This window comes from Paroedura picta, chromosome 1 (genome assembly GCF_049243985.1).
Source record: "Paroedura picta isolate Pp20150507F chromosome 1, Ppicta_v3.0, whole genome shotgun sequence".
NCBI lineage: Eukaryota > Metazoa > Chordata > Lepidosauria > Squamata > Gekkonidae > Paroedura > Paroedura picta.
Window position 1 is genome coordinate 112,432,114 of NC_135369.1, and position 25,432 is coordinate 112,457,545.

At 41.0% G+C, this 25,432-nt stretch overlaps 1 long non-coding RNA gene across 3 annotated transcripts in view; it reads right to left on the bottom strand.

Annotated features, from left to right (window-relative positions):
* Positions 1-771: 771 nt before the first annotated feature.
* The window catches only part of LOC143845308 (uncharacterized), a 32,889-nt gene continuing 8,228 nt past the window's right edge, over positions 772-25,432 (bottom strand). The window contains exons 2-4 of one of the 3 annotated variants that reach the window (XR_013234356.1): positions 11,717-11,862; positions 4,099-4,153; positions 772-2,514 (exon numbers count right to left, since the gene is read on the bottom strand). This is a non-coding gene — a long non-coding RNA (uncharacterized LOC143845308). Of the gene's footprint in view, positions 2,515-4,098; positions 4,154-11,716; positions 22,117-25,432 lie in introns of those variants that run through there. The other 2 variants (XR_013234355.1, XR_013234354.1) reach the window with 2 other exon arrangements.

The following is a 25,432-nucleotide window of genomic DNA, read 5'->3' on the forward strand; positions in this document are numbered from 1 at the left end:
ACACTTGCATAGTTTTATGGTTGGGGGTCACCACAACATGAGGAACTATAATAAAGGGTCATGGCATTAGGAAGGTTGAGGATCACTGCTCTAACACAAGGAAAAAATAAATTGTATCATCAATGCAAGTAGACAAATGTTGCCTCACCTTTCATCTAACACTTTTAAGGTAGGTGATTTCAAAGGTGCATGACCTTCCCATTTCATTCACTTCCCAGTTAGCACTAGAGTACCAAACTGAGAAGGCAGGAAACTGCCATCTCTGCAGGAAACTGAGATGACAGGAAACTGTCATCTGGGTGAAAATTAAACCAAAATTTGTTTAGAAAAATTCTAGTACAAATTCACATTTGTGAACTAAACTTTGGAGTAAATCTGTACAACTAAAGTACGATACACATTTACCCTCAGCATATGGATTTACACAATTACCACAAAACAATGTCATTATAATAACCTTTTTGTAATAACCTTATTTTGAATTTTGACCACAAGTATTTTGAGAATGTCTGAGCCTATTTAACAGATTTTCTCTAAACACTTGAAATGTATACAAATAAGGTAACCTTATTTAGAATTGACATTCTCCTGTTAATTGTCATGTGTTTGTACTTAATAGTTAACTGTATTTGATAGCTAGCATGCAGAAGTACTTAAATACTACTATCTTAGGTCATGGGATGTCTGGGAGAAAGGACGGTAAATAAATATTTTAAATAAAATAAAAATAAATAAATATCAATATTTAATATGCAAATCTATTATTCACCTGTTATGCAATACATATCTAATAAATGCCAAGCATATACAAGATATTGCAACACTTTTAAAGCACTTGGATGACAAAATGGTAATACTTGGCAATATTTTTCAAAATTCAAAATAGGGATAGTTAAGACAGAATCCTAAAAAAGTCTTAGAGGAAGTGTTTGACATGAAAAGCATATACACCCCCGTACACCCCATGTTTGAAGGCATATCAACTTGTTCAAAGGTAGACTTTGTACATTTCATGGGACTCCATTCAAAAAGGTTGCCAGTTCTTAGTTTATAATAAGCTTGTTGAATCCAGTTACTTTTATCTGCTCAGTCTTCCAAAAAATACTTTCCCCAGAATCTAGTGGAAGGGAATCATTGGATCCAGCTTCAAATAAACTACTCATTAGAACCAATTAAACTTGGAGAAGTAAGTAACTGGGCTGCAGGACAACATCTCAAGTGCCTTTTATGCTCCCAGGAGTCATCTTAATATGTCTTTGTGCTCATTAATATTTGCAAGATTGTGACTCTTGCATGGATACTGTTTAATAGTGAACAAGTTATTTTTGTGTTCTTACCTATAATCTGAGTACTCTTTCTCAGTAGAAAACAAAAAAGATTTTTAAAGTAAATTTCCGAAGAACCCCACTGATCTTTCTCAGCAGGATTTCACTTTTCAGCAGTGTTCACTTCATTCTGGCTTTGCTAAAGACAATTTTATTACTCAGCCGCCAATAATATTGACCTTGACTTTGCCATTTTCATCCTTATTCCTGAAAGTGTTTGTCTGGTTCTCCTTTAAAATGGGGGAAATCTAGTACTGTGAGCAAAGACAGAGAGCTGCAGGCAATAGGTAAAATGTACCCATAGTTTTTTTTTTTTAATGGCAAGCTTTATACTTTAAAGTATAAAAACCTTAATAATTTGGCTGGGGTATTTGCCCTCAGTGAAGACATGAAATAACAGCATTAGATTTAACTCGTTTATTTAAATAATTATCATTAGATATGCTGACATATTTTATGGGCAGGCTGTGCTAGGTACTACAAACAGCCTGAATTTTCTTTTGGCCTTATTGTTATCACTAGTTCACAGTGCCAAGAGTTGCCAAGCCCCATCACCTGACAGTCAGCTTGCTGTAGGGGTTATAGGCCTCTAATCCATATGCAGCCATCTGGATGACCTTGGGCCAGTCATAGTTCTTAGAGCTCTCTCAGCCTCACCTCCCTCACAGGGTGTCTTTTGTAGGGAGAAGAAGGGTAGGTGATTGGGTAAGCGCCTTGGGACTCTTTCAGGTAATAAAACGCACAAAAACCCAGCTCTTCTTCTCTTCCCCAATGTGATTCATGGCCACTATCTGGTACAGAAAGATGCCGCTTAGCACAAGGGCATACCTCCCCAGTGACATGGCCAGTGATGCACTATTCCAGACACACCCTCCATCACTGCGGATGCCCTGGTGTGCTTGCTGATAATTCCTACCAATTGTGATCAGACTGCCCTGTCCCTGCTGCACAAGGGAATTAGCCCAGCTTAGCACTTTTTGCCCTACCTGCTGACTATAATGTCTGTAGACCCTGATGCAGATCTACCAAATAGGTATCACATGTCTATACAGGCATAGCATATCATAATTGAGTTGTGCAATGTGCACACACCTCCAGTGTCCAAAATTACACTTTGCACTGGACTGTTAACCTTGGTCCTCGTGTGCTCAGTCCAAGCAGGCTGCAGTACTCATCTCCAAATCCACCCCTGAAAAAAAATCAGACCATACAATAATGGCACTGTGTAACAACTTTTAAAAATCAGTTTTAGATCCCTATCTATTTTCCACATTTACTCAATTCCTTGTCAGCACTATGTATTTTCACATAGATGCAGAAGAATATCAGGATTCCAAAGCCATGGGCCCCTGCAGGATCCAATTGTACCTGAAAGTTGTGCCCAGCCGGTCAATAATTCCTCCAAAAGTATAAAGCAGTAAATCCCTGAAGGAAGTCCAGCCAGACAAAGGCATCTGCCTTAATCTGTCCCATGATCTTAATCTTGTAACAAGCACAACTAGCACCTCTGGTAGCGTCTGTTGTTCTACACATAAAGGCCCTCTCCAGAGCTACAACCCTGCAGCCAAAAATCAAATACTTCATCACTACCTGAATCTGCTTCAGTGTCACCTTATGACTAACATATAAAATCCTCAAAAATGCTCTTGCTTTATAAAATTATCTAGGCCCCACATAAGGTATCCTAAAACCCACCTTAATTCCTGCTACCAATAAGTCACATCAACCCTATTAGGGTAATGGTCCAACCGCAAAAGAAGCTCTACAGGCTGAATTGGACTGAGTGTCTTTTGGAGGTCCACCTACTGAACCACCTCTCCTGCCATCTCTGGGGTGGCTTCCACCTCAACCCCCTTTGAATCTTAGGATTGTTTATCCTAGTTGGTTACCCCCATGACAGTTGCAAGCATATTTAAACTTACACAACTTCTTACTGCAGCCCCCACTATTAAACACCCAGCAAAGCAGCTGGGTTGAACTGCTTTGGTCTACTAGCCATAGCTGAGTACATTTCAGGCTGTCTTTAGCTATGAGCTGCCCACTGTTAGATATCTCCCCAATAATGGCCTCGTTGGTCCCAACCACTGCAGCCAGAGGTGTCCATTTTCTTTATCCCATGCCAGCCCAGGGTCTGACACTGTGCATATTCTAGAAGTTTCACCATAACAGAGCTATGCAGACCCTGCATGCTTTCCATATACCCAATGAATAAAATCTAAATATTTTATTAAAGCTGCCTATCTTTCTGGCTACACCTGAATTTTAACTGCCATACAGAGAGTATATCCAAATAGCCAGTTGTCCCACATGTGGTCAGCAGGATTCTTCCTCATCTTCTCCCATTCCATGTTTTCTTCCTTACTGTCCTCTTTAACCTCTGGCTCCCTGAATAATCAGTGACAGCCTGACTCTCACAAGGCATGTGGAAGACATACCTGCTTACAGGTTCCTTGTTCCCCTCTCTCAGACACACACATACACAAACTCCTCCCCCCCATACCCACTGCCCTCACCCCCTTACTTCTTGCTTGTCTGGCCTCCTCCCTTGTCCCTCCCCCCTCTTTCAGCCACCCACACAGATACATACAAACTCCTTGCCCCAATTCATCTCTCACCCTCACCACCTTTACCTCTGGGTTACCTGACCTCCTTTCTGGTCCCTCACACCTTCTTCAGACCCAGAAGACCTTCACACCCAGACACCTTTTCCCCTCCCATCTCACCCCACCCAGACTCTCTCCCTCCTCCCACCTCACCCCACCCAGACACTTACTTGTTTTACTGGTCTCAACCATAGGCCTTGGTTCTGGTTGAAGCCAGATGGATTTCTGTGGGAAGTGGAAGGGAATGGTCTTATAATCTGCTTTGAGACTTCTTCAGGTATAAAAACCAACTTTTCTTCTTCTCTAAAGAAGCTGTTTTACTTAGGGAGTCAGAATCCTGTTGTCTAGAGTTCTATTGTAAGTCCTGGAGATCTCCAGGTCACACCAGGAGGTTATCAACCCTAGGCCTGGCAGCAACCTCTGGAGATTTCATACCACCTAATTTGCATGACTCAGTTGGGTCTCGCTGTTTGCTGATGTTTAGCAGCAGCTTCTCTATGAAAGTCAGTGTCATACAGCAGTTAGAACTTCTGTGAAGGGTCTGTGAGACCAGGTTCAAATCCCCATCTTGCTGTGCAAGCACAATGGATGACTGTGGACCAGACACAGACATTCAGCTTAACACACCTCCCAGGGTTCTTGTGTGGATAAAAAGGAGGAGAGGAAAATAATAGAAGCTGCTTTCCACCACACTGAGGAGAGAGATGGGATCTACATGAAGTAAATAAACAATAAATACAGTTGAAGATGGGAGGCAGATAAGAGGTAGGTTGGTGAAAGGCTGACAAGGAGAAAATGAGGTAGCAAAAGAGGAGAGGTGGGCATGAGATAGGGCTGCCAACTCCAGGTGAGGAAATTCCTAGATATTTGGGGGAGGGGGGCCTGGGAATGGTGTGATTTTGAGGATACAGTTGCCAGCCTCCAGATGATGGCAGGAGATCTCCCAATATTACAATTGATCTCCAGGCCACTTTGGAATTTATGGTATTATACCCCATTGAATTTTTCCCGAAATCCTGCAGGCTCTACCTGTAAAATCTCCAGGTATTTCCCAACCCAGAGCTTGCAACCCTATTTAAAGGGAGGAGACATCTCAGAGGAGTATGATGACATAGATTTTGCCCTCCAAAACAGCCATTTCCTTCAGGAGAACAAGTGTTGCTGGCCTCAGGGTTGGGGATAGAGAATAAAAACTGCTTTCCAGATGACAAAGATCAGTTCTGCTGGTGAAAATGGCTTCTTGGGAGGGAGTATCCATAACATTATACCCTGCTGAAGTCTTCAAACTGCACCCTCCCAAGTCTCTATACCCAAATCTCCTCCAGGAAGCTGGCAACCCTAGAAGTTAGAGAAGGGAGTAGGAAAAAAGGGAGAGGCTATGGGTATTTTCAGGAAAGGGAAAGAAGAGATAGTGGGAGAGGGGGAAATGAGATGCCTCCCGCAAGTCTTTGCAGATTTCCACTTGTGTTCCCTGTTGCAAGGGAATACTGCCAGACAATGAGCAATATTCCTTCTGTATGTTGCAGCACTAGTTTTGCTTTGTTCTTCATGTTGCGTTTTGATAATTTCATCTTCAGAGAGCTATCCTCAGTTGCATCTGTTTCCAATTAAATGAGAAAATGTGCAAATATGAACCTCATTACTGAACACAATGGATTCACGTTTATCAAGGTAACAGGAATAAGTACATATCTCTACCTCCTATTTGGTTTTTGAGTAAGATCTTGCAGCAACCCAAGTAACGCTCTCAGAAATCAATGTTACTGTACTGCCAATTAATAAATGAGGAGTATTGATGCTGAATCCTAAAATAGAAGTGTTTTTAAACAGTCATCTTTTAGGAGCTATGTTATATAGCTGAGTTCTTTAAAATCTGCAAAATTTGATGCTATGAATTTAACAGATACCAGAAGAGCCTTATCTGCATTACAGAACTGACTGCTCAATTTATTGTACTGCTGAATAATTGATGGGGCACTTGGGTCCTTAATAAACCCCTTTGTGGCACATAATACTACCAGACATAATAGAAATCTGAGGAGTCTTGAGGCTATGGACCACCTGGCTGCTATTATTCTCCCAAAAAAGACACTTGAAATTTTCTGCTAGAACCTACTACAGCAATAGGGGTAGCATTTTATCAGGCTGGGAGAACAAGTTCCATAAAGATTAAGTTCCCAGTGAAACTTAGATCTTGGTGATTGTAACAGAATGCTTGCTGTTGTAACAGAATGATTTTTGCTGGCAATGTATTTGGTTATTTACAACCCCCCCCCCAAAAAAAAAAAACCTCTACAAATAAAGGTCACAATCCAGTCAAACAGTTCTAAATTTTATTTATTGCATTGGTCAGGTTAAATACATACCCTAAGCAGTTACCTGTGAATATTTTTATATAAGTACAGCCCAGTGGATTCAACCAGGCTTATTTCTCTGCAAATGTGTAGGATTGAAATGGACATCTCAGCCGTTCTGGCTGCTTTCACAGTCCACTTCAGGTAATGTTTGTAAGTGGATCTTCCTATTTCACATTGGAAAATCCATTTGCAAATTATTTCTAAAGTGCATTGCCCAACTTGTGCTAAAGCAGCTGCTGATTTAACTTAGTTGAAGGTTCATGTTCAGAATGTATGGTGTAAACAGCACTGTGAATAGATCAGTTATGTTACAGTAACTGTACCTTCTGTATGAACCAATGAGAACCAACAGCAGCAACAAAAAGAAGATTTTTGTCTGAACAGTCACAGCGCTTTCAAGTGCAGTTCTCTGATTTGTCCTCAAGAGAACAGAAAACATTTATTGATGTAAAAGAAGTTCTAGACTTCACTAGATGTTATGAAGAAGTGAGAGGGTAAACTTTTTATTTAACTTGCTTAATACAGTCATTTAGAATAAAAGTTGTTACTATCTGAACTTCTGTTTCTTGGTCACACTCGTATGTGAAATGCTGAAACCTAGCTTTTATATCACTCTGATACCAAACTTTATTGGTCTTTGCTATAAAATGGATCACCTATAGATATGACATGGATTTTGACAGACTCTGGGGAAGTCATTGCCTTTTGTGCAACCTTGTGCGCTTGGTAGCAACATTCCTTCATTTTCTAAACATGATCACCCAATAAACATACATGATCCACTTCCCTGAAGGTATGAGGTTGATTGATGAATGTAACCATCTGTGGTGGAAAAAAGTAATTTGCTGAGTCAAGGCAATTAATGTCTTAGGATATATTTAAAGTGAATAAGCATACCTTTTTAAAGTGGAAAATTTAGATCTTTCCACAAATATACAGAAGAGATAAGAGAAGCAGTTTTGATTGCACAACTGACCCTTTCCACTTTTTTCCTACTATAACCTAACAAATGTCAGGTCGGAGTTCAAAGACAGGAAGGAAACATGTAAAGTTGGTGCCAGTTGTTGCTGTGCTAAAAACATGGATGGATCTCTTTGTAAGTATCTGGATTCTTTCATCTAATGGTAAACAATACTTTCATGCATACTGTGGGCCAGTGTGTCTTCTTCCTATTGATATGACCAAGACCTTCCAGTGCTGTGACACTGACCATTCTTTGTTGCACTTAGATGGGACTTGTGTTGCAGAGAAATCCATCAGTATGAATCAACTGAAAGAATATATACATAAGATGTGATAGACAAGCTCCATGTAAACTGGGGAACTTAAAAATAATAGCAGCACCAAATAAGCATGTGTAGCTGTATGCATTTCAAAAAAGAATCATACTAATTTCATTTCAGGATTGGCAAGGAATTCTCCATTTTTTCTTTCCCTCCTCCATTGCTGCTCCTGTTGACCAGTGAGGGATGCAAAACAACATCCTTTAAACTTTAAAGGGCTATTATTTTCAATGGGCAGTAGTCTTGATCCTTTAAACTTAAAAACATGGGATGGTAGAAACTGAGGGCTGTGTCTTTCTTGATTGATTCAATCCATCCCATGTTGGTTTTCTTCTTTTCTTGCTGCCTTCTTTTCCTGGCATTATTGTCTTTTCCAGTGACTCTTAATTTCTTATGAGACCAAGTAAAATAAATTCAGGTTAGAGCAGTGTAATTTACCACTTGGTGGTAAAGTGGTGGCAGAACAGCTTCAGTTACTCCTGGCTGGCACATTTACTATTGATCTGACTTCAGGCTCAGCTGTGGGGCCATGAGGGTGGATAACATTAACTTTCAATTGGATAGAGGAAATGTTTCTTTGTTCATTCTTCTTGGTTTATGAACTTGTACCATTCTACTGTATCATCTCAGGTTGGAGTAGGGTAAACTACATTGGTTTTGATTTTTTTGGTGTGTATGTGTGAAAGAACAGAAAGAGAGGATAGGAGATATATATAATTTTTGAAGTGGACTTCTAGGGTGCTGAATGGACATGATAATTCTTTTCTGTTGTTTAATATTCATGTAAGGTCATTAGGAAAGACTGACAAAGCATTGGGTTTGGGACTCAGCAATGTGTAATAGGTCAAGGATGTTCTCTCTCTCATATCTATCGATCTTTGGTCTAAGACAAATATATAGTTAAGCACCCTCTTGTTCCACCTATGTATCACAGCTAGCTCCCTCCAAAGTAGCAAGAGAGACTCACTTCCTTTAAATGTGCTGGAAACTAGCAAGGGAATGACTAAGTGTGACTAAAGCTTACAGACAGGAACTGATTGAGAGCAAGCCCCATATGGATCAAAAGACTGAAAGCTCTCTTCTGTTTCTCCAATTGGTTTGTAATTAATTGTTCGTTTTATGGTGTTTTTTTAAAAGGTCCATTTGGTGAAATTCAAGCACAGTCATGAAAACCTAGCATAGGGATAATTGCCCACAAATTTGGAATTACAGTGAATGTGTGTGTGTGTGTGAAATCATCTTTCATCTTTTAAGCAGAAATTCCATGCTCATTTAAATCATAAGGAGTACTAAGAGAAATTCTTGGTACGGAGCTAGCTGTGTAGTAGGGATTAGATACCTATAGAACAGATAAACTTTCTTATGCACAAAGCCTTTTACAAAACATCCAACAGTGTCAGCTTTAAGCTTCCATTTTTTGTCAGGTTCATTTCTCAAACTGTCATATAACTGCAGTCCACTAGCAATCAGTCTTACCATGAATATTTCACAGATTCTTAAAGGTATATGCATATATTACAACATATTAACTTGCCTCCCAAACTTTGTACAAGGTTATCGTAAAATGAATAATTGTTCTGAAAAAGCCTGAAAACACTGCTCATCTTTTGAACACTGAAAAATTAATTCTACCCTTTGCCATTATGACATGAAATATCTAACCACAAGAAAAGTCCTCTGATATCTAGGAAGTTTGAAATACTGATTTAACTAACTCGTGCCACACATCTTTATTTGGAACCAAATCCATTGAATTCAGTAGGACTTATTTTAAAGCAAGAGGATTTAATATTGCAAACTTCATGGCCACATAGTTTGAACAGTATTTACCTTCAACATTTACTCTCAGATAATAGGGGACTTACTTTCCTAAGGAAAAATGGAAGAGGATGAGATGCACATAAAATTTTAAAATCAATCCTGTGGAATACCTTTCCATTGTGCAGCATCTCTGACCATGTAAGACCATTTATATCTGACTGGGTCAGCATCTAATTAGGCAAAGCAGGTAACTTGGAAGTGCAATAGAATAGAGCTTGCTAGAAAAGTGGAATACTAGAAACTGGATGATAAACAGTCAGAGAACTAAGGGAGAGATGCCAAAGTTGTTGTTATTATTAACTAGAGGCAAAGCCTGTTGCAACCAGGAACACAATGGGCACTAGGATGCATGCCTGTACTGTGCCCACCCTGGGTGTTGGTCCTTGTCTCCCTGCTCAAACTTGAGATGCAGCATTGTGAAATGGTTAAAGAGTAGCAGACTCTAATCCCAACAGCTGGGTCTGATGCTCCACTACCCCACCATGAGAAGGAAGGTAGGTTGCCACCTCCAAGTGGAGGCCTGAGGCCTTCAGGGATAACAACTACTCTCCAGGCAACAGTTCCTCTGGAAAAAAACAGCTGCAAGGTAAGAAGGAAGGAAGGAAGGAAGGAAGGAAGGAAGGAAGGAAGGAAGGAAGGAAGGAAGGAAGGAAGGAAGGAAGGAAGGAAGACAAACAGAAAAAAGAAAGAAGGAAGGAAAAGGAATGAAGGAAGGGTGATAATAAGGGAGACAGAGAGAAAGGGAAGGGAAGGGAAGGGAAGGGAAGGGAAGGGAAAGAAAGAAAGAAAGAAAGAAAGAAAGAAAGAAAGAAAGAAAGAAAGAAAGAAAGAAAGAAAGAAAGAAAGAAAGAAAGAAAGAAAGAAAGAAAGAAAGAAAGAAAGAAAGGAGATAAAAGAGGGGGAGGGAGGAAGACTCTTCCACACACGCTCCAGTAGGGGGCATGTGAATGAGTGCCCAAAGACTGCCCTGGACCCTATGGGGTTGGCAGGCAGCATTTTCTCCATCTTCTGCAGCCCCCCATATCAGGGGGGTGTGCATGGTGGTGGGCCAGCAGGGGCGCTGGCTTTTCTTCTAACAAGGAGGAGGAAGCGACCAAGAGTGGGAAAGACACATCATGGGCCCTCCATGATAGAGTGGACAATCAGATAGGGTGTCAGTTGTCTTCATACAACTTGAACTTCATTATGCCTAAAGATTATTTATTTGTTGTTTGTTTATTTATTTATTTTAGACTTGTTTGTTTATTTATTTATTTATTTTAGACTTAGTTTTATTACGGTCATAGGCCAGCACAAGATGATACAAAAACATCAATTAAAACCAGGAATTAAAACATCTTAAAACATAATACAAAACAGAATAATAATAAGGTACATAAACACAGCTGTCCAATTCACTTGAAACAGATCATTCTATTATCAATTATTTTCGACTTATATACTGCCGTTCTCAAAGACTCACAGCAGTTTACAGTAAAATAATAAAAACAATACAACAATATAACACCTAAAAAGGTCCCCTGATACATTAAAACATGGATGTACATTAGAGTTAACTCCCCACCCCTCTGTCCAGCTTATGGTCTGGAGCTCTTCCATTAGGAGCGAGGGTCCTGATCTCACTGACAATAGAGCAGTGGTCCGGAGGAGCCAGGGACTGGTCAATGCTTGAAAATTTTATTGAGGCCCAGGGGTGGTAGTCTTTTGCTGAGGGACGTTGCCGCCACCTGAGCCCCTGTTCTACTTGCTTTCCCACCGGCGCCACTGACTTCCCACCACCTGCTGGGGGCACTGCCCCCAGCAGCTGTGCAGTGCCACACCGAGGGGGAGCCCCAGCCATGGTGGCCACTGGACAGCACTAAAGGTGAGCCAGCAGCAGAGTGGCAGGGCAGCCCCTGAGGCAGCAGCCAGGGAGGAGGACGAGAAGGAGCCACGGCCCGGTACCGACTGATCCACGGATTGGTACCAGTCCGTAGACTGGGGGTTGGGGACCACTGCTCTAGAGGATCCCCTGATGATAACTCTGGGATCTCAGCCCGGTCTCAACCATATACCTGGTGGAAGAGCTCCATCTTGCAGGCCCTGCAGAAAGCTGATAACTCCGACAGTGCCCTCAGCTCTACCGGGAGTTCATTCCATCAGGTTGGGGTTAAGGCTGAAAATGTCCTGGCCCTGCTCGAGGGCAGGCAAATGTCCCAGGGACCTGGGACAACCAGCATATTTGTACCCACATAGCAGAGTTTCCTGCGAGGAGCATAGGCAGACAAGCAGTCCCGCAGATACATAGGGCCCAAGCCGCGTATAGCCTTAAAGGACAAAACCAATACCTTAAACTTGATCTGGAAGCAGACTGGTAACCAGCGAAGATGATGCAACACCGGCTGAATGTGGGCCCTCCAAGATGTACCAGTGGGGACCATAGCAGCCACATTCACAGCTGTAATTTCCAGGTTAAAGCTTTCTTTCCTATCTCCTGACACTCATGGTAGATCACATATAAAGATAAAACATACAGATAAAAATTACTAAATACAATTGAAATCTAAAAGCAAACATTTTCTCCTCCCAATAGATCTTCTGACTCAGCTTGTGGATGCCTGGATAGAACAACCAGTTTAATATTTATTTATTGTATTTATAAATTGCCCTAACCCTGAGGTTCAAGGGAGTTTACATAAAACTTAGTGGAACAGGGAACAGTAATTCTACAGCATACTGACAGCCCTGGGTCCCCTGAAACAGACAGGAATTCCCTTATATGATGGGAGTAGCACTATTGCTGGAATGTTCCAAGTATTGCTCTGATTCATAGCTCCATCACACTCTCACAAGTAAATAACTCAAACCTGTTGGGCAATACATTGAGACCCCAGGACCCTCTCAAGGGAATGCCATCAATCTGCTGCTCAGCTTTAGCCATTCAGGTAACCCAGTAATCCTCCCTAGCATGACCACTCTAATTATTAATCTGTCTATATAGACCCCAAATTTAAACACACCAATAAGACCCCATACCTCAGAATCTGCACAAGATTTGGCCAATAACTGAATTTCCCACTGAAATTTAGTCTCCTATAAACAGCTTCTCAGCCCCTCCACACTTCGTTGGCTCTGTGCCTGGAATTCCTGGTTCTGCTCCTGGATGATCCTCCATCCTTACTGATATCATCAAACTCCTTTGGTCTTGAACTTATATCCATCATGGGATCCCCTTAGCAGGTTTCAGTTTTAGAATTCTTTTTACCCTGGGAACCCCCATCTCAGATCATGTTTTCCTTCTCCCTGAGCTACATTGCATTGGCCATTTCTCTTTAGGCAGGCAGTGTATGCTTTTCTTTTGACTCTCTATTTCCCCCCTCCCACTACTAGTGGGTGGAGAGGAGGTCCTTATGATGTTTACTTCGGGTCCGAATCCCGAGTCCCCGGGGGGGGGCATAGATCTATATTATCAGCCCCGGCCTCAATCATAAACCTGGCGGAAGAGCTCCGTTTTGCAGGCCCTGCGGAACGTTGAAAGATCCCGCAGGGCCCGCAGCTCTCCCGGGAGCTCATTCCACCAGGTCGGGGCCAGGACCGAAAATGCCCTGGCCCTGGTTGAGGCCAGGTGTGCTTCCCTAGGGCCAGGAACGACCAGCAGATTTTCACCCGCAGAGCGCAAGGCCCTGTGAGGGGCATAGGGCGATAGGCGGTCCCTCAGGTATGTGGGTCCCAACTCGCGTAAAGCCTTGAAGGTTAAAACCGGAACCTTGAACCAGATCCGGGCAGCAATTGGCAACCAGTGCAGCTGCCTCATCACTGGCTGGATGTGGGCCCTCCAAGGTGTGCCAGTGAGGACCCTAGCAGCTGCGTTTTTTCTAGACTTTTTCTCCAATGTGCTGTATTGTGTATACAAGGAATGTTCAGACTTCAGTTCCCACCTGCAGTCTGAGCCTCCATTTGCTTAACATTTTACAGATAGATCCCTGCTCAGCAGGCTTCAAGTTGCTTTCTATTGACTTCAAGGTAATATAGTTGCAGACTACTGACATGAACTTGTATTGCTTGCATGGTTGAAGGGAAGAACATGAAAAATAGTTTTACTGGAGTATGTCTAGATGAGTGTTTAAGACTTAAACAGCAATTCAAAGATCTACCTTGTTTTAAAAAAGAGTAAATGACATTTCATTTTGCTAGAACAAGGCTATGAATCAATCTCTTTGTAGGAACTATTTCAAACTATGTCTCAGCCTTCGATGAAGGGTTTTGGGTTGTTCAGGGATATATTGAAAAATGCCTCATAGAGAAAGAAAAGTTTGCTGTTTTCTACTTTTCTGTTGCTTAAAAATTATTGGAGCCATTTTTGATCAAACATTACAAAAATTGGGTGGACCTGCTCAGATTTAAAAGCCAGGCATGGAAAAATACCATCCTTTGCAAAAAGAATTGTGAGCAAGTGAACAGAGGCTACTTGGAAGGGAACTTTTACACAATTCTTCCATGAATATTGTTACACACATCAGGTAATGAGAGTGCAAAGCAAGCAAGGATCTACAAAGGCTTCTCCAGCCCCAGGCCAGAGAACTAGTCAAGGTTGCCCCATAGCTGCTTGAATTGCAGCTGGAAAAAATAATCTCACCTTCTTACAAAGTCTCAAAGAAATCACTCCTTTATTCTGAATACAAGAAAGAGTAAAGCTCGGTTTCCAACAGACATCCAGGTAAGGTAGAGAAGGCTAATTTTTGGAGAAAATGTGGGTGCATGATCTAAAGTGCATATATTTGGAAGCTTGAGTTCAGTGGGACTGATTCATGCATATGAGTGTTTAGGGTTAGGACTACAAAAATTGAGTCCAGTTGCACCTAAGTCCAACAAAAATTTATTCAAGGTGTGAGCTTTGAAGTGCATGCACTCTTTCTCAGACAATGGAACAAGGATCAAAAGAATACAGATATAAGGCAAAAGTAAATTAGCAGATTAGTAAACGGTGTCATAACTTCCAAATTATGCAGTAAGATAATTCTTTGCTTAGAACGGTAATCAGCCTTTTGGGTTCACTTGTAGTTCACAAAAACATTGGAGATATAAAAATGTCAAGTTTAGTAATTAATGGCAGACACTTTTCCAGTTGTGAAAAGAAGTAATTAAGAGACTAGTTGCTTGCCCCATCAACCTTATTTAAGTATCAATATCTCACCATTTCTCTTGACTCAAGGCAGCTTACAAGTAATAATTAAAAGATTACAAATTAAAACCAAATAAAATGGAGATTGTTTGATGTACTAATAGATGATAGAACAGTGTTTCCCCATCCTCATCCCTACTGCAATCTTCCACCCACATCGATATTGGTCCTCATAGGTCCTGCAGTTATTCCTGGGAGTTGGAAAGGTCTATTGATGGGAAAGGAATGCAGCAAATATTTGCATTCCTTCTGATGACAATGCTAGGGATCCAGCCTTCTTATCTTTTTGCATTAGCAATGGTACATGCTTATGCCGAGTTACTCTAAATTGCCTTTGATTTCAATCACCTTAGATTGGCATAACTCTGTGTAAGATTACACTGCAACTATTTACAAAATAGTGAATACAAAATTATTTCTAAAAAATAATGCATAGGGAAACAGGTTAATACATACATAAGTGATGCTTAGTCACAACCAGCTAACAGTGACCCTGTGATGGGATTTCAAGGCATGTGAGAAGCACAGGTGATCTGTCATTACATTCCTTTGCAGAGTCATCCTTGGTGCTCTCCCATACAAGTAGCAATTCTTTTATTTATTTATTAGGGTAGTTCACATGAAATGTAACAGAACTATACATCAAACTCATTGAATAGAAACAACAGCAATGATAATGATAATAACAACCACAAAAGAATAACAGCTCAACAGAACAACAATCAGCCAGGTCCACAGTTCAAGTCGGGTGCATGGATTCCTAGGAGGACGGTCCAGGGACCCAATGGGTGTTGTTGGGTCCAGTCGACTTCAACCAAATGTCTGGTGGAGCTGCTCTATCTTGCAGGCCCTGCAGAACTGTTTTAGTTCCATCAGGGCCCTGATCTCCTCTGGGAGCTCATTCCACCAGGTGGGGACCAGGACAGAAAAGGATATGACCAGGGTTGAGGTCAAGCAGACTTCCATGGGGCCAGGGATCACTATCCAGTTGGAGGTGATGGCGCACAAGGCTCTTTGAGGTATGTAGGCAAAAAGGTGGTCCCTCAGCTATACTGGGCACTGAAGGTGATTACTAGAACCTTTAGCCTGATCTGGAATGCAACTGGTAGCCACTGCAGTTGTTGGTGGATGGGACCTCCATGGTGTTGCTGTAAGGACCCTGGCCACTGCGTTTTGGAAAAGTTGTAGTTTCCGGATCAAGGCCAAGAGCAGGCCTATGTAGAGTGAGTTGCAGATGTCTAGTCTAGAGGTGACTGTCACATGGATGTCATAGCTAGGTGTCCTGGGGCCAAGTAGAGTGTCAGTAATTTGGCTTAGCAAAGGTGGTAGAATGCCAGCCACACTACTGAGCCTCCATTAAGTATCCAGGATCTCGCCCAGGTTTAGCTTCTAGGCTCTGACAATACTGGGGTAGACTACTCCATTCCACCTCCCCTCCTGATTAACAGTTTAATGCAACTTTTCCCAGTTCTCTGTGTTTCAAAGGAGGCTGAAAATGCAATCCTGAAAAGAGTTATACCTTTCTATTGAGAGCAATAGGCTTAGCAGGGTGTAACTCTGCTTAGGAATGCACTGTAATTCTGTGAAGGCTGCCATACCACTTGAGTCAAGGGAGTGTGAAACAATATTTTTGAAACAAAATAATGATAGTAGAGTTTCCTTTAAATTAGAGAATGTCAAGAGAACCTTGGACCACTATAATGATCTGTCATGTCAAGTATGTAAGGTCCACAGGAAAATGGCTTTTCAGGTTTTTCCAAAATAACTCAGATCTTCCCTCATTCTGCAACTTAAATGAAGTGCTCAATTTTTCGAAAGTGCTGTTTAAATACTCATGGTTTTCAGAATGCCCATAAGTAAATAAATGGTATCAGCTAAATATATTAGTTCTTCCAGATATTTGAAAACCCTGAGTGCATTCTTGAACTCGTAAAGGTTTCTAGTGGCAGCTGCTATGTGAGAAATTAGCTACTTCGCTCAGGTGCCTCAAGGGGAGCTTTTGAGCACTGATAGAAATATTAGAAACACAGCTTCTCCCCCCCCAGTACCTCCATGTGTAAAATCTCACGCTCATAATCATGAATTAGTGGTAAATTTTGAAGATACATATTAAAGCTGTTGCTGAAACACTGATCACATTTTTATCCCAAGACATTTGCGCTGAAAATACTATACAGGAGCACAAGTTGATTGCATATTTGGAAAACCTTTGAAATTATGAACTCATTTCTAAGATTAACACTCAGAAATTACTAACTGTTGTGACAGTGAATAACACTGGCATATTAAGCTATTTGACTTTGGCAATGATATAACATAGCTACTTACTTCCAAAATTCTTGCTTGGCCCCTATGCCTATATGAGTGGCCTGATATAACGTGTGAAGCTTTTTTCTGGCACAGAGATAAAACTTCACAGGATAATTTCTGTTTCTCAAATTGTTGTTAAAGGCATAGACACAAGGTCTGTAAAAAGGTGATAATCCCATCCTTCTCTCTCCCTCCCCATCTCTAAACTGGCTTCACAGCCTCACATAACCCTTTGGCTTTAAACTTTCCTATCTATCGTTGCCAAATGCTGTATATACCTCGAGCTTTTATTTGTTTTGTCCTATATAATTTTTTGGCAATATCTCTGTACTTTTCACATTTTCACTCGTGTTGATCTGGCCTTATAGTTTAAGGCAATAATATTTTAGCTATATAATGTATTTAAAAAGGAACATGCAGGAGGAATAATTTTAGTATAGCTGTGTATCACTACCCTTGAATGTACAAAAGACAACTGGGGACATACTGACTACATTCTACATTGAGAGATGAAATCTCTCAAAATTCATTTAAGAGTTTATGGGAGGATTTCTTCTTTTTACAAAGACTGCTGATCTGTGATGAAGTCTCCCAACTCTTTCATTATATAGAACTAGCCAGAAAGCCCATTGCATGCAGGAATGCAATGGGAGCTAGGACCCAGGGGACATGGGGAAATACAGATCTCTCTGTGTCTCTATCTCTCTCTCCCTCGCAGCAGGAGGCATAGCAGGTAATTAGGGCTCATTCTGAGGAGGGAAGTAGGGCTGATGTGCAGTTTGGGGCAGCTCTCTCTGTGTCTCTCTCTGCCTCCCTCGCAACAGGGGCAGCTCTCTCTCCATGGCAGCAGGAGCCATAGCAGGTAATTAGGGCTCGTTTTTAGGAGGGAAGCAGAGCTGGTCAGCAGCTTGGGGCAGCTCTCTCTGTCTCTCTCTCTGTCTCCCTTGCAGAAGGAGCGATAGGAGGGAATGAGGGCTTGTGTTCAGTCTGGCAGGGCTCTGTGTGTGTCTCTGTCTCTGTCTCAGCTGAGAGGAATGTGGTAGGCATCCAGGGAGGGAGGGCGGGAACTGTAGGGGCAGGGCCAATCAGAGTGCAGCCAATGTTAATGGCTGCACCCTGACTGGCCCTATTCCAACTCGGGCAGCCGGACACGTTCCACCCCCCAGGCTGTTTCACAAATGTATTGTCCCCAATCTTTTTATCACTGGGGCCCGGACCAGGTGATAGGCATGGTGACACTAGGGTTCTTTCAAGTTGTTACTGGTCCCACCAGGGACCAGTAACAATTTCTGAGGATTCCTTTGCTGCGGGGCAAGTCAGGGGGCTATTTGGGTCTGTGTCTGGTCTGTGCCTCAAAAGGCTAATTTCAGTGCAGAAACTGACCCTTTAAAAACAGAACTCCAAAAGATATCCCTACTGTGGAAATGCTCTTAGAGTGATGTCAGATATAAACAGATGGCAATGAAACAGAAACAGAATGAAAATCTGTTCTAAATGTAATATACTGAATATGAGATATATAATAGACTTTCTTTTACACTGTGACATATTACTTATCTATTAAAGGAGTGGTGAAAACATGTTATGTTGAATACATGGTAATGATGAAACCAGCTTAGTCACAACATACTGTTTGTAATTTTAACTTAACAGTTAAATGATGAATTCATATGTACCCCAATAGAAGAATGATTGTACTTTATAGATAATACCTTAAAACTATAGTGAAGGGGATAAAAGGGAAATTATTCTACCCTATACATTATGTACTACATTATCATCCTTGACAGATGTAATTGTTGTTTTCCATTTCCCTTTTCTTTTCTGTGCCCTCACTGTTTTTCTAAAATAAATAAATAACCTCTCTCTGTACAATGCTATTGCAAACCAGCAACCCAATGATAAACTAAAGTTTATGCAGTTGGAAAGGAAAACTTTACACTTTGAAAAAGTCTCCAAGTGCCGATATGATGAAACAGATCCTTTTAAATAGAAAGTAACAAGTGACAGTTTCCCCCTCTCAGTTTTCTTGTGTCACAGTCTAGTTTACGATTGATTTGACAGAACCCAGCAGCATGCTGGAAAGGTTCCAATGGGAATATGTGCAGGTTTGGGAGATCCTACAGAGATATGAAAGCATTATGCTTGTCTTTTCTTTTTTATTAGTTGGAGAGAAATTTATTTTTCATTCCATTTGCAATTTATAGCCAGCTGGGATTAAAGATGGTAGGTATCAGAGAATGTCCCTCCAGGGAGGGGGAGAATTGAAGTAATACCATATGAAGGTTTCTTCCTTTGCCATTTTAATTCTTTTCAAGCTCTCACTCAATATATGAATGTTCCACTCAAGACATTTTTAAATCTTATGTAGAATAGGAATTTATTATTGAATTATTCTTCCTGTGTTAAAAGCTGAAGAGGTGGAAAATGGAAGGTAGAAAAAGAACAATATATGAATGAGCAAATTTATAAATAGGGCTTCTTTAAAAGTCATTGATCACATCATTGTCATCTTCAAAACAACCTCTCTGATTTTGCTGTGTTTTGCAACGTGTGTGCTTCAGGGAAACGGACAAAAGTACACCCTTCAAAGCTGCACTATCCAATGGCATACAGGAGCACAGTATTGGAAGTGATGTTGGAATGTCCTGCCTCTCTGATCCCATATTGAATTCTATTAATCCAAAAGAAGAACTAATGAAATCTCATTCACTTTGACTCATTGAACTCTGTTCTTGAGAGGCTGAAGCCCTGTGTCTAAGACACAATAACTCAGCATGACTTACTTCCTAGTGAACAACTATAGGATTGGATTGGTTTAGACCTCAATTCAGTAGCCATTTTCACAAATTACAATGAACATACATGCTATCTGTGTACAGGATATGATTGATTGTTCTTTGTGTATTCATTGAATAATTCTTAGTTACAGTAAATACAGGTAGAGCTGAAATGTGATAATGTAAATGTAAATACAGGTAGAGCTGAAATGTGATAAAACCCCACATTTATCTAGGTATTGATACTTGATGGCTTCATTCATAAAGTGAATGCACATTGGCTCTTTCTTACAAACAGAAGTATGCATGTGCAAGCAGGATGTATGTGCTTTTACAGTAACATGAACAGGAATAGATTGGTTGCAAATTGAAATCGCTACTGATTTGCTGTTATGCACAACGTCGTTGACAATCTGCAACACTCCTGAAACCGATCCGCAAAAAACGCTTCGTTGTAGTGCTTACAGGGAAATCCCAAAAAGTGGATTCACCCTCCGGAAAGCGCTACACTTGCAACCAATCTGCAACACTAGTGGGAAAGTTCTGTGCATTGCCATTGTTGCGGTTTCTGCAAAGTCCCTCCCCCTGGCTCTCTCCTCTGATCTTCCGGTGAAGCGATCACCATTTTTTTTTCTCGGAGCGAGCGGAGATCAACGCACCGGCAAGCCTTCGTTTACCCAGCGAGGCTTCCCCGGCTGCAGTCCCTCCCCAGAGCTGTTTAAAGTCACCAAGCACCAAGCAACACACAGCCCCGTTTGCTGGTTTATTTTCTCTTTATTTTTCACTCTATTTTCGGCCAAAAATCACGCCCGTGCGGGGGGGGTATTTTTTTTTCACTCGGGGGGAGTGTGGTAAAGATGAAATGGCAGCTCAAACACCACCTGCTAGCTAGATGGGTCTCTCCTTGCAACGAATCAACGCAGATTCGTTGCAACGTGTGTGTGTGTTTTTTTAAAACCTTCCTTAAAGGGAAAGGGGCTTTTCGGGAGCATGATAACCGCCACCCATTGGCTGCTTGTTTGATTGACGGCCAGGGGCGGGACAAAGCTTGGCAATATCGCTTACTGGCTAGCGATTTTTGCCGAGACCGGAAACCGGTGGGAAACGTTAGAAACGCAACTGGATTCCGCGAAGAAGAAGAAGGAGAAGAAGAAATAGTAATAGTAATAGTAATAGTAATAGTAATAATACTAGTAATAATAATAATATATTGGGGCATAAAAGGAATGCCTGTAGCTTTAAGCAACAGATTCCTTCAATGGCTGTTGCTAATCAATCACAGTATTCCAGGCTGGATTTTTGTAAGGTAATAGGTAGTGGGAAAAGGCAGGGGGTCCTTTCTAGGCCTCTTTTGGCTTTTGAGGGAAGACTCATTGGGGCAAAGGCTGGAAGCAACCCTTGGGTGACCTGATATTACATGATGTCTATGACTCAACTACACCTGACTGCTTGCTACTGTACCCTATGAAAGCCAGCAGGGTGAAGCAGAATTTCCAAATTGGGTCAGGAAGACACAGATTTTAATTCCCATCTTAGTCAATGTGGAAGCTCACTGGGTGATTTGGGGCTGTTCATATAATTTCTGCTTAAAGTACCTCATAGGGCTGCTGTGCAGATAAAAAGGAAGAGAGGAGAATATTGGAAGTTAATTTGTTTTTTATTGTGGAGAAAGGCGGGGGTATAAATCAAGTAAATAAAGAATAAATATATATAGCTGACGATGGAGGGCAGATAAAAGAGAGGCTGGTGAATGGTTGAGAGACTAAAGCAGAGAGGATATAGAGGAGGAAAAGAGATAATAGTGTGGGGAGGGGAATGTGAGGCGCCAACCCACAACTAAGTCAGGGTTCCATGCAAGTGGGCCTCCTGCAGCTGTTGATACTTAACCATAGTTTTCCTAGGTTGAAGCTGCTAGGAGCAGACAAAGGTAGGTTGGCTGTTGAGTGAGAAGGACATAGAGTTGCCAACTTCAGATTAGAAAATTTAGAGAATAGGGGGGTGGAGCTTGAGGAGGAATGGGACCTCAGATAGGTGTAACACCACAGACTGAACCTCCAAAGTGGCCATTTTCTCTAGGAAAACTAGGGTTTCTCAGCTCTCACATATGTGCATCCGTGTGCAGAGATCAATTGGAATGACAACAGCTCCCCAGATGACAGAGATCAGTTCTCTGGAGCAAACAGCCATTTTAAAAAGTGCACTCTCTGGCATTATGCCCTGCTGAAGTTGATTCCCTCCCCAAACATCATCCTCCACAGGCTCCACACACAAATCTCTAGGAATTTCCCCATCACAAGTGGACAACCCTAATCTCTGTTGTCATTCCAGCAGATCTCCATGTTTCCCCTGGAAGTAGTGGGGGAGGGGAAATGAGATGCCTCTTGCAAATCCTTGCAGGTTTCCACTTGTTGTTTGAGGATTGCCACTTTGTTGCTCCTATTCCTATGCTTTGAATGCCATCTCAATACTGTGGTTCGGCAGCCAACACATTTCCTAACATGAAGATGAACGAAGCTTCTTTTTGTTAAATTAGAATCATAGAATCATAGAGTTGGAAGGGGCCATACAGGCCATCTAGTCCAACCCCCTGCTCAACGCAGGATTAGCCCTAAGCATCCTAAAGCAATTTCTGTACGTCACTTTGTTGTTAAAGCACAAAGCAATATAAGGCAATCACATCAAAGGAATCTACAGGCATTTGGGAAAAGTGAAGCCAGCTGGGGGTTAATTCTCAGAATGAAAAGCATCCAGGATGAAGTCAGATTAGGAACTTTGATCTTTTATTTCCAGATGCACTCTGTGGTTACCTCTTGAGGAGAAAAAGAACTCTGTACATGCTTTGCTACTGTCTATTATGGCTTCAGATTCAAAACTGAGTGCTAAGACAAGCAACAGCTTCAGGACTAAAGCTTCCAGGTTTAAATTAAGGACTGTACTTAACATCTCTGTATAGCTTCACATACTAAGCCTCTCATGATGAAAATGGTAGTTGCAGGTAATGTAACAAAATAGAGTTGTTCCAACTGAGGACTTTCTAAAGAAGCAATAATATGTTTGCTTTCCAAAGTGCTAAAAGGGCATTAAACCCTGATCCCATGCCCATGGCACTCCAACTCCATTTCCACCTAATGGAGATGCACTAGATGGTGAAAATTTAATCTATGAAAACAGGGAGGACATGGATATGTCACTGGAGAGAAAACATACCCTCCAAATGGAAGATATTCGTTTTTAAATTAAATGGTAGACATTTTAAACCCTCAAAATAGGAGCATATAATACTAGTGCAACCTTAATCCAGAGCCACTGTTTACTATGATCATTCCCATTGTGGTAATTTGGGAGGGGGGAAGTGCAATCGTAGTTGTCTAGTGAATCAGATTTAAATGAAAGGAAAATGCTGTTTCCCACAAATGGTTGTACTTGCCAGAAGAATATTATCTGGATCCTTCAGAATTAATAATTCCAGGACACTCCCTGAACAAAATCAGCATCATTTCTTATATATGGCAGGATAGGACCCATAAGACATTGCAGGATGGGATACTGACCTAGCAATGTCAATGCAAACCAACTTTCCATTGTTGCCTCAGCTATATGTCTGCAGGCTTAAGATGTCAAATTTGACAACAACCTATCCCTTGCAAAGAACAAACTCTACAACAACAGGAATACTTTCCCTATGGCATCAACAGTAAAACAACAATTAAATGCTACTGCTAACATTTTTTGTGAAAACTGTTTGTTGCACAACATGGGCCCACACAATTAAGTTTTTGTATGTGCTTCATTTAAAGCAGTTGAATGAAAACTACAAAATCCACAGAGGCAATCACCATCGTCTATAGCTGCCAACAAAGACTCAGGAGGCACCTGAAATACTATATTTATTGTAACTATATATTTTGGGATCTTTTAAATTGAGTACATGAAGTGTCAGCACGTATTCGTGCGCCGGTACAGACAAACCAAAATAGCAATATGCCATTTAAAAAATGGATTAATAATGCATTTACTCCACAGAACATTAAACAAGTAACAAACAGATGTAAAACCTCAAGAGAAATTACAAAATGTGGCCAAGAGTAAGAAAACATATACAATAATAGGAAAATAATTGTAGTAGTGGAAACAGGAATCCGGATGTAATCCTGTTTCAACAGTCTTCATCAGCCAAAGCTGATTCTGGATTCCTATTCTCACTACTGCAAATATTTTTCTATTATTGAACATATTTTCTTACTTTTTGCTACATATCATAATTTCTGTAAACAATTAACATATATTTGTTCCTTGTCTCATCTATCTTCTATGGAGTAAATAATTGTTAATAGGTTTTTATAAAACTGTATTGTAATTTTAGTTTGCATTTTTCACTGTGAGCACTTGTTTTTTTCTGGTCAACGCAAAAGCACTGTGGACTGGGAGAAGGGTTGAAAATTTTGGGGTTTTTCTGCAAAGGGAGCCCCCAAAGGTCCAGAAATTCAATAGATGTGGTGTGAAATAGTATTCACAAATGTATATTAAATCTTGTCAAAAACAATAAAAGATTTAACATAGTAGGTGTGATTAACTTCAAATTATAATAGACTGTCAAATCAACATGAAAATAGTGTATAAATGCCTAAAGAGGGACAGGGACTTTCTATAGCAAGCTATTTATTACCATTTTGTATTGTGTCTATCAGCTTCAAATCTGCAAATGACTTCCAATTTAGCAGCTTGAGGCTGGAGCACAATTTTGTGTGTGTGCTAAAACAAACCTCTGAGCAGACTTTATATATAAACTGGACATATAAACACAATCTTATACTGGAAACCTTTATCTTTACAGAGCACACCACACGGTTCACTTTTTACAGTCTAGGTCTATGTTATAACCTGACTTGATCTTTTTGGATTGGGACAAGTGCCAGTAGGATTAACATCAGCAATTTTAAGAAGTACAGCACTTGTGTTCCAGGGAAGCACATAAGCAAACTGACAATGGCTCAATTTACAAGTAACAAACCAGTTGCAGAGTCATGTGTTCCTTCTTCTCACTAGACTGCGTAAAACAACCAACTGCAGTCTGTTTTCTTGCCTACAAATCTGGAATCCTGGTTGGTGGGTAAGTAAACACATTATACTTTGTCATTTGAACCAATTCAGAAATAACAACCTGTGGTTTCTCAGGAATCAGGTCTTCAATATCTAAGCCACAAACAAACCCTTTGCTTTCTTCAGACGCTGAAACCAAACAGTAACTCTTCCTCAAAGCAAAGATCCTGGCTGGCTTTCTTTCCACTTACTATAGGAGGTCCTTCAGATGGGCTCATGAATATCACTTTTGCACCTGCAGGGCACATTCCAAGGTTTGGCATCTCCAAACAGTATGTGATTGACTCCACTCTCATTTCCACTCTCCACTCTCATTTCCAATCACTATGTGATTGACTTCACTCTCATTGGCTGCCATTTCATGGTAACCAATAAAATGAGTACACAGAATGTAGCCAGTAAACACCAAATCAGGTTCAATAAACAGTTTAATGAGGGAACCTTCTAACAGACATGTGCCAATCTCCAACAAAATAACAATCAACTGATATCAACTGATATGATATTGATCGCATTGTAATCACCTATGGCTGGAAACAAAGTCTTATGTATGTATGTAACAAAATAACAAACTTTACCCTTATTTCGATATACTTCATCAGTGTACAGTGTAACAATCAATGGGATACAATGGCAAATGCTCTGTGTTTTCTCCATCTCCAGGAATGTGGAGTGGCGATTGCCACTGGAAA